Here is a 10,192-nt window from a genome sequence, read left to right on the forward strand (position 1 = left end):
AAAGTTCAGGTGAAAGACATAAAAATGTCTTTCACCTTAAAGGTGTCATGAGTACAGTTTCCATAAATAAGCTATCTAATAAAGGAGTCACAGGGAGTATCAGAAGAATACATATGTTGTGGATCTCAAAGACTGGGGTGATGATACTGATTCAGTGGCTACCATAGGTGAGCAAAATGAGTTTTCTGAGGCAGAAATGCAAGTTATGAGAAAGGTTTTTAGGTATCATTTAGGTGATGCTGGTTATAAAGGATATACAGATGGGTTAAGTGATATTCTGGCTGACTTTTCAAATATAGCAGCACTTGAAGGAGAGAAGTTAGTTTACTAATGTGTTAGAACACAAGGTATACTTGGAGGATGCCACAAGGCTTATTAATGTCTGGTCGTTTAGGATACCCATTAGAGAACAGGTTGAGCAAGAGGTTAATAAGTGGGAAGAGGATGTATAATTAGGCCTAGCTCCTCACCTATTAATTTTCCATGGTTTGCAATGCCTAAGAAGGATAGCTCAATCTGTGTTTGTGTGGATTTCTGTAAGTTAAATGAGAAGACCATTCCTGATAGGTGCCTGGTGGCATGTCTGCCAGATTTGTTTTTGGTAATTGGGGGTAAAAATATTTACTCTTCAATAGACCTTATGCAATGGTTTTTGCAAATGTGTCTTAGCGAGGTGAGTCAGAAGTTCACTGCTTTTTCTTTACCGAAAGGGCATTATGAGTTTACACAAATGCCTTTTGGTTTGTCAGGTAGTGCTATAACTTTTACAAGTTTAGTGAATACTGTCTTGCAGGGGATGTTAGGGAGACCGTCTTCGTTTATATGGGTGATATCTTGATTGCTACAGACTTTATAGAGGAACATTTAGAGGCACTTAGGGAGGTTCTAAGGAGACTTAGGTTAGTGGGTTTGAAGGTCAAACTAGCCAAGTGTCTTGAAGAAGTGTATTGCATATTTAGGTCATGTCATCTTTAAGAAGGGTGTTCGAGTAAAGGACGACAAAGTTAGAGCCATCATAGGTTTTCCTGTCCCCAAGACCAATAAGCAGGCAAGGTCATATACGAGGATGTCGGGGTCTTTAGGAGGTTTGTGGAAGGACTTTCTACATTGTCAGCTCCATTGACAGATGTTTTAAGGGATGATGTACGATTTTCATGTGGCGAGTCGCAGCAGATAGCCTTTCAAAAAGTCAAAGAAGTTTTAATGAATCCTCCAGTTTTAAAGTTTATGGATTTTATGCTGCCATTCATGGCATAGGTGCCTGCTTAATGCAGAAATTTTAGGGTAAATTGCACCCAGTTGCTTTCCATAGCTGTAAGTTTAGGACAAGGCAGAGTATTGAAGGTTAATGTCCACAATCGACAAGGAAGCCCTAGCTGTGATGTCTAGTTTGGTTGATTTTAAGATGTTGTTAATGGGGAATAAAGTGAAAGTTTTTACAGATCATAAGCCATTGCTGGATCTTTTTAATAAGGCTGCTCTTTCCCCTAAGAGAGCTAAGTGGTTTTTTGACAATTACAGATTTCAACACTTAAGTTGAAGTATATTGAAGGCAAACATAATGTGTCAGCAGATGCTCTTGTAGGAATTTTGTTGACACGGAGGGTCAACGTGTGTACTGTAAATGATGAATGTATAGACTGGGATATTAGCTTAGTAGAGTCTAAACAAGATGGGGATGAAGTTTTAGCAGAAGCAAAGGCATTTCTTAGAGGTGAATTAGTAAGAAAGGGTTTATGAGTGCCTTTTGCAGGTCTGGAGTTAGAAGGTAATTTGTTAGTTAGGAAAATTAGGTATAAGTTGAGGAATAGTGAAGATAAAGGGGAGACAACACAGATAGTGGTCCCAAAGAACCTAATCCCTAAGGTCTTGGATATTGTTCATTGTAAATTTGGTAGTCCACATTTGGGGATTGAGAAGACATATCAGAGTGTACGGGGAAAGCTCTTTTGGAAAAATAGTTCTCATCAGTGGAGACCTTTGTGAAGGGATGTTCAGTTTGTAATGCATGCAAGCCAGCAAGGGTTACTTCTTGTAAACTGGGTTCTTTTCCTTTCGCTAGTAGACCTTTTCAGAGGGTGGATAAGGACATCTTGTGGAATTTCTGTAAGTCTAGTTATGGCCTCAGACATTTGTTAGTGATCGTAGATGAGTTAACTAGGTTTGAAGAAATTTTTCCTTTAAAGCATAAGATGGCAGAAGGGATTGCTACAGCATTTTTCAATGGGTATATTTGCCGTGACGGGGTTCCTGAGGTGCTTATTATAGATAATGGGAGAGAATTTGTGAGTAAGACATTTGAGTGTCTTGGGGAATTTATGGGGATACAGAAAGTAAATGTTATTCCGTATAGGCCAGAAGCTAATGGATTGTGTGAACGAGCCAACAGGAAAGTGATTGAGGCTCTTAGGGTCGCTGTAGGTGACAATGATACGAATTGGGTAGGTACATAGATGCAGTTAGACATAACATAAATACAACGGTTAGAGACACAATCAGGGTGTCACCTGTGGAAGCATTATTTGGTTATCCAGCAAGGGGCGTGTTTGGTTTGTTATCTATACCTTCTCGTAATGATGACGTAGTCAAGTCATTAGTAGCTATGGCTAAAGAGTGTCATGTGTGTCTTAGTAGTAGTCTCGAGGTGAAGAGGCAAGAAATGGTCGAGAGAAGCAATGCAAAATCAGATGGCATAAAAGTCACAATTGGGGGTAAAGTGTTCTTGAAAATTAATGACAAGAATCAATTAAATTACAAACTGGAACCTAGGTTTGAAAGCCCATTCCAGGTAGTTGAAATAAAGAGAGGAAGTAGATTTGTTGTTCTTGATGAAAGAAATGGATTGACTAGGTTAACACATATATTGAAGATCAAGAGAACAACTTAATAGTAGATAGAAGCTTCTTTGCTTGTTTTGGGGGGAGTTTGTTTTTTCTCCCTCTCCTTTTCCTCAGTTTTGTGTATAAATTGAGTTGAGCAATTTTTTTTTGTTTCCTGCTTAAATGCATGATGTAACACAATTTTGTCTTTTACTTTTTATTAATAACGAAGTTGTTTATCGTTCAGGTCTTCTGCATGCTTTTGAGGTTTTCTCTGTTATTTTTTGGGATCAAAGTAATGTTGTTAAAAGTGATGTAGAAGTCCTGTAGAGTTCTGTGGGCAATTTTGAAGCTTTGATGAAGGTTTATAATATATTTGAGGTTGCCTGTTGGGGGAGTTTGTTATGACTTACAAGGGATGGTTGTTTTTTTATATATGTGCTACAATTTTGCAGGTTGAAATGGTGATTAATTGTTCCAGTGTTGCATGAGATTATATCTCACGTGCAAGGTTTGAATCTATTTTTCTTTCGAGATGTTAGAGTCAATTTTGGTGAATTCAGTTTTTTTTAGGTATTGGTTAGTTTCATAGTTGTGTAAAGCATTCACTTTTCTAGCAAATATAGATCTGTGTTAGTGGTGTTAGATGGACAGTTTTCAGTCGATAGCTGTTGGATCTGGAGACAGTTGTTTTTTTATATATGGTTGTTTTTTTATATATGTGCTACAATTTTGCAGGTTGAAATGGTGATTAATTGTTCCAGTGTTGCATGAGATTATATCTCACGTGCAAGGTTTGAATCTATTTTTCTTTCGAGATGTTAGAGTCAATTTTGGTGAATTCAGTTTTTTTAGGTATTGGTTAGTTTCATAGTTGTGTAAAGCATTCACTTTTCTAGCAAATATAGATCTGTGTTAGTGGTGTTAGATGGACAGTTTTCAGTCGATAGCTGTTGGATCTGGAGACTGTACATGTCCATGACATGTACAGTATATTTTACACTGATGGTAAATTCATTTTAGTGGAAATAGTTCTAGTGCTAATAACTGGACTTCATTGACCCATGGCATGATTGACGGACACCTAGATGTATCACAATCATTCTTAAATAAGGCGAAGGTGTCACCAATATACTTACCATAAAAGACTGGGTGGAACCTAAGTGGACATTTATCTAACATGCGCTCTTCCAGCGAGCACATGAAGATGTTGGCAAAAGTAGGACCCAAAGGAGAGCCCATGGCTACACCGTCAGTTACACCTTCGCCTTATTTAAGAATGATTGTGATATTGGTTCGTTTTTATAATATGTTAATACTAAACATAATAACATTAAGTTTACCGCAGAAAAAGAGGAGAATAATCAGTTGCCTTTCCTAGACGTTCTTGTTACTAGGGATAATGGATTTTTAATACTTCTGTTTTTAGAAAGAAGACTTTTACTGGTTTAGGATCCAGTTACTATAGTTCTTGTTTTTATGATTTTAAACTGAACTCTATTTTTACTCTCCTCCACAGGGCGTTTCTTTTTTATTACATCGAACTGACAATCCTTCCATCAAGAAACTGGTTTCCTTTCTGAATATTTTATGAATAACTGCTTTCCACAGAACCTGTTTTTTAAAAAGCTCCGTATGTTCCTTAACAAACAATTCATGAATATCGCCAAACCTTGTACTGTACCAAAATTAGCTTTTTTTATCAAATTTCCATTTTTACATAATGATTCTTTTCGACAAAGGTTCACACAAATTATTCATAAACATTATGGTGCCATTAATCTAAAATTAATCCCTAAAAATCCACTAACGATTGGTTCCTTTTTCAGATACAAAGATCGATCAAACCCTCTTTTGATCTCTAACGTGATATATAAGTGTACTTGCCCTAAGTGTAACTCTGGGACATATGTCAGATCTACGAGGAGGTTACTGAGGGTCAGAATCGACTCTCATCGGGGATTAAGTTTTCGGACTGGCTGTAGGCTCTCCAATCCCAAGCATTCAAGCATAAGAAACCATTCGAAAATTTGTAAAACATATATTGATAGAAACGATTTCTGTATCATAGGCCAAACAACTAATGCATGCGAATTGCCTATCCTGGAATCATTATTCATTAAACTAGTTCCCCAGTTAAATACCCAGACCTCCTCCACTCAGCTGTACCTGAGTTAACTTTTTTTATGCATTCTGTCTTCTGCCTTCTTGGTATAAGGTTGGTTAGCGGTGTTTGATTTTGCTTTTATGTCTTTTTTGTTTTTTTTTTCTATTTTTTATCTTGTATTCTAACTGTGAAGTATTTTATGAATTTTATTGATTTTTAGAGCAATTTTTTAAGAAATTTTATTCATTATTTAACAGATTCCCTGATGATGCAATAAAGCTTTTTATTACGAAACAATGGAAATAAAGAATTATGTTGAGATGAGTATGTTTCCATGGTCCACCTTCATGCTAATATATATATATATATATATATATATATATATATATATATATATATATATATATATATATATATATATATATATATATATATATATATATATATATATATATATATATATATATATATATATATATATATATATATATATATATATATATATATATATATATATATATATATATATATATATATATATATATATATATATATATATATATATATATATATATATATATATATATATATATATATATATATATATATATATATATATATATATATATATATATATATATATATATATATATATATATATATATATATATATATATATATATATATATATATATATATATATATATATATATATATACATATATACATACATACATATATATATATATAAATACATATATATATATACATACATATATACATACATATATATATACATATATATATATATATATATATATATATATATATATATATATATATATATATATATATATATATATATATATATATATATATATATATATATATATATATATATATATATATATATATATATATATATATATATATATATATATATATATATATATATATATATATATATATATATATATATATATATATATATATATATATATATATATATATATATATATATATATATATATATATATATATATATATATATATATATATATATATATATATATATATATATATATATATATATATATATATATATATATATATATATATATATATATATATATATATAACTTTCATAACACTGTCCATTAGCAGAATATACAGCAAAGGGCATCAGAAGAAGACGTCTTGCACATAACACTGGCCATTGGCAGAATATACAGCAAAGTGCGCCAGAAGGACACGTCTTGCAGCATTTCATCCATTTATTTTGGCAAAATTTCGAGGCCAAACCTCATCATTAGGCTGAAGCATACAAACATTAAATAATATAAAATTGACTTGACTGATTATAACAGATAATTTATTTAAAAAGACTCTACAAAAATTAAAAGAGAAATGCTAAGTAACTTTCAAGGAATAGGACTCATAAGATACGTAGGTTAAAATTAAGCTCGTGCTAAGAAGAGAGGGGTGGAGGTTGTTTGACTGTTTAAATCTGGAACTGCTTGTTTAATAAAAAGTGATTCATAGATCACAAGCTGTTGAGGGCAAGAGGCCCTAGTAAGAATTTTGAAATGCTCATACTGGGTGTTAAATTTACATTTATAGGCATGGTTCCGAATATTAGAGTATTCTGGAAACGCCAATCGAATTCCAATGCGATAACTCACACCCCTGTGGCAATCAATGCGAACTTTGAGGAGGCTAAGAAAGGATCCAACATTTTCCTAGATTACATCGGGGACAAGTAAATAAACAGACCTCATTTGATGCCAATAACGGATCAAGTTTATCTTTATATTTAAAGAGAGACCCGATTAACAGGTGATATGTTGTTATTAGTTGGCATTTTAGGACAGGAGCATGTTGATATATTAGCTGACTAATTTTGTTAAAGGAATAGTCATTTTGAATGAAAGGAAGTTAACTTTGGGTATAATTTTACGATTAAGGAACTTATTTGAATGTTTAAAAATGTTTGTTTGGAAAATAATTGTCTAAAAAATATTTTTGTAAAAACATAACTTTCTTATGAAATTAATAGTAATTCATATTTGTTACGCAATCAATCGTTATAAAGGTTTATACCCTAGGGCCTTGAGGGACATTTCAGTAGAAACTGATATATAATTGAAATCATATGATTTTTACTTCTTACAAGAAGTAATATAACAGTAATCCGACTACAGAAAATGTTTGCCATTTTTTACCACCCTGACTTTGAACATATATTCCATCGCATAATCGTAGGCTTATAGGCCATATTGCCACTGCATTTCATGAAGTTTTTAAAATTGAACATTGTTGACTGGGGAGTTTATAAATATAAAAATAAAAAACTCAGAATAGTAAGTAAAAGGGTACTTTCCTTAAAAAATCAAGTATATACCATTAAAAATCAAATTTCGTAGAACTTCTGTACTACACTGACATTCGAAGCAAGTTTAGAGCATATCATCAAAATTGTGAAGCTTTTATAGTTCACCTCTGTATTCAGTATCGTTTAAAATTCTATAAAACTAACGAAATAGATAAGAAATTCATTTAGATTTTTCTGTAGGTAAAATCTTTCTTGTCCTTTATTATTAGGAGCGGGTTTATTACCTTTGTTCTTTCATCGTCGTAAGATTTTGCTGCTCATCATTTTTATCATTCATGATCTTATTATATTTTACATACAGCAAAATAAATTATATATAGAATGATTTTCATGTGTTTGATGTAGGGGAATTTATTTTTTCCATAAAAAGGGGCATAAAATGGTTATATAATTATCTGAAAAATGAATAGACTCTTAACATGGATTTTTTGTTCTACATCTACGAAAAATTTGAATAGAATTAAAAACGACACTTTATGAAATTTAATGGAGTATAATTCTACTTTATAAATTAATTTTCAAAGTGTCTTCAGGAGGTTGCCAGTAGTTTTAATCCTGAGTATATTAATATATTTCATATAAAAAAATAATGCGCATGGTTTCACAAAAACTGTGTATGCATGTGATCGAACAAAATGATTCGTGATTTTTTAACTTGCTTATGGGAAGTAAAAGCTAACTTGCTTTTGACAATAATCATCATTCTAGTGGATCTTTTTCCTTTCCTAAAATACAGCTTGTTCATGGTGAACACCAACCCATTCAGACTTTTGCTGAGTTGCAAAATGGAACTGGGCAATATAAAGCAAAACCTACTTGGTGTAATGAAGGCCTGTTTTGAAAGGTTATTTCCTCTGCAGAATTACGCGAACACTTAATGCCTTCATTGTTCTTAAATGAAAACCCCCTAACAACTCAGTATTGTCATTTTTGTCGAATAAGGTAGAGAGAATGCGGCAGTGAAATGACAATTAAAAGAATATAAAAATGACTAAAAGGTTAACAGAAATTTTGCAATAAAATTTAGAAAATTTTATGACTGCATGTATAGATATATATATATATATATATATATATATATATATATATATATATATATATATATATATATATATATATATATATATATATATATATATATATATATATATATATATATATATATATATATATATATATATATATATATATATATATATATATATATATATGTGTGTGTGTGTGTGTGTGTGTGTGTGTGTGTGTGTGTATATGTATATATATATATATATATATATATATATATATATATATATATATATATATATATATATATATATATATATATATATATATATATTATCCCGAAAGTAAGTGAAAGGGATGAATGACGTGTTAACAACTTGGAAAAAAGGGAAAATAAATTAAAATGTGATGATGTGTAAGGGATTGAGCGTGAATGTAAACCACGATGATGGGGCAATGCATGTAATCCAGGGTTGGGAAGAATAGACACTGTTGACCCAGAAGAAATGTTGGAAAGAGGAAAGAGGTTAAGGGAAAAAATCAAGCAATTAGAAGATTCGTATGGGAAAGGGTGTTTCTAATGAAGCCAAAGTTGAGTTCAAGGGTGAATGTAATAAAAAAAAAAACGAAGGTTAAATCTGATGAGATGAAATATTGATATCGTATATCAGGCGTGATAAAGCTTCAAATGGTGACTGTTTCGGAGATAGAAAAGAGGTATAAAGTTAAAAATTAATGAAAAGAAGGGTCTCAGTGTTTTGAGATGGTCTGGTCTTGTGGACAGAACGAAGATATGTGTGGTCATGAAAAGTGTAAAAACTTGTGAAATGTTAGAAGGTAGAAGGACTGAAGGAGGGAAGAGGCACTGGAATACATAGTTCTTTATATCTATTAGGTAAAAGGAAACATCTTAGGTGTGATGAATGGCCCAGTGCAAGTAGGTGTGATTAACGAACTGCTCATCGCATTTACCTGCCAATTAATGACAGGAAATCGCGTTTTAATAGGATCTAGAGTTTGAACCAACTGTCATTCGAGTGTTAGGTATTATTGAGAGGAAAGAACGAGAGATATCTCTTATTCCTTCTAAATTAGAAATTAGTTAATGATATTACTGGAATTTGCTTGCAATAAAGGTCTTATCCCTAAATATCAAAAGCAAACTGACGTTATGAAAAGAGCACAGTTTTTTACATATGCCATATAATTAGGTTATAGTTTTATTGACTTATCACTTTATGATGTTGAATGTATTTCTTATATTTCAATAAAAGATATTTAATATATTAAATTTTAAATATATGTTTTTGCTCTGAAAATGTTCTAACGGACAAAACAAGAGAAATTTTGACATGAATAGCGACCCTTTCATTTCTTAAATGTTTCGTAATATGTTTAAAAATAACAGGTCATTATTCCTGTAATTATATCTATCTTACTAAAAAAATTTTTTTTTCGAAAATAATGATGAAAATCATTAAACTAGAGCACAGGCACAAAACGAAAAGTTTTTCGCTCATAGCTTATGTAAAATAAATGCAGTTCCGCTTTTTCTTGTTGAAGTTATAAAGGAATTGTTTAATAAAATGTGGATATTTGTTTTGATCAGAGCATTGATTGAATTACAGTTTTAGTGTATATAAATTGTTTTTCTGAACTGTTTCTCTTTTATATATTTGAACTTAAGAATTTCAAGAACAGTGATGTTTATAAAGGGTATTTCTGTGTTTACTTGATAGCTAATCAAGTATGTTAGAAAAAATTAATACATAAACTCTGCAAGTTTTTCCCATAGTCTCTCATTGCCAGGCGGAGAGGATATGAGTTTTCATCAGAAACTAAGGCAATATACAGCATAGTTTCATGATG

The sequence above is a fragment of the Macrobrachium rosenbergii genome, chromosome 1 (assembly GCF_040412425.1).
Source record: "Macrobrachium rosenbergii isolate ZJJX-2024 chromosome 1, ASM4041242v1, whole genome shotgun sequence".
NCBI classification, from domain to species: Eukaryota; Metazoa; Arthropoda; class Malacostraca; order Decapoda; family Palaemonidae; genus Macrobrachium; species Macrobrachium rosenbergii.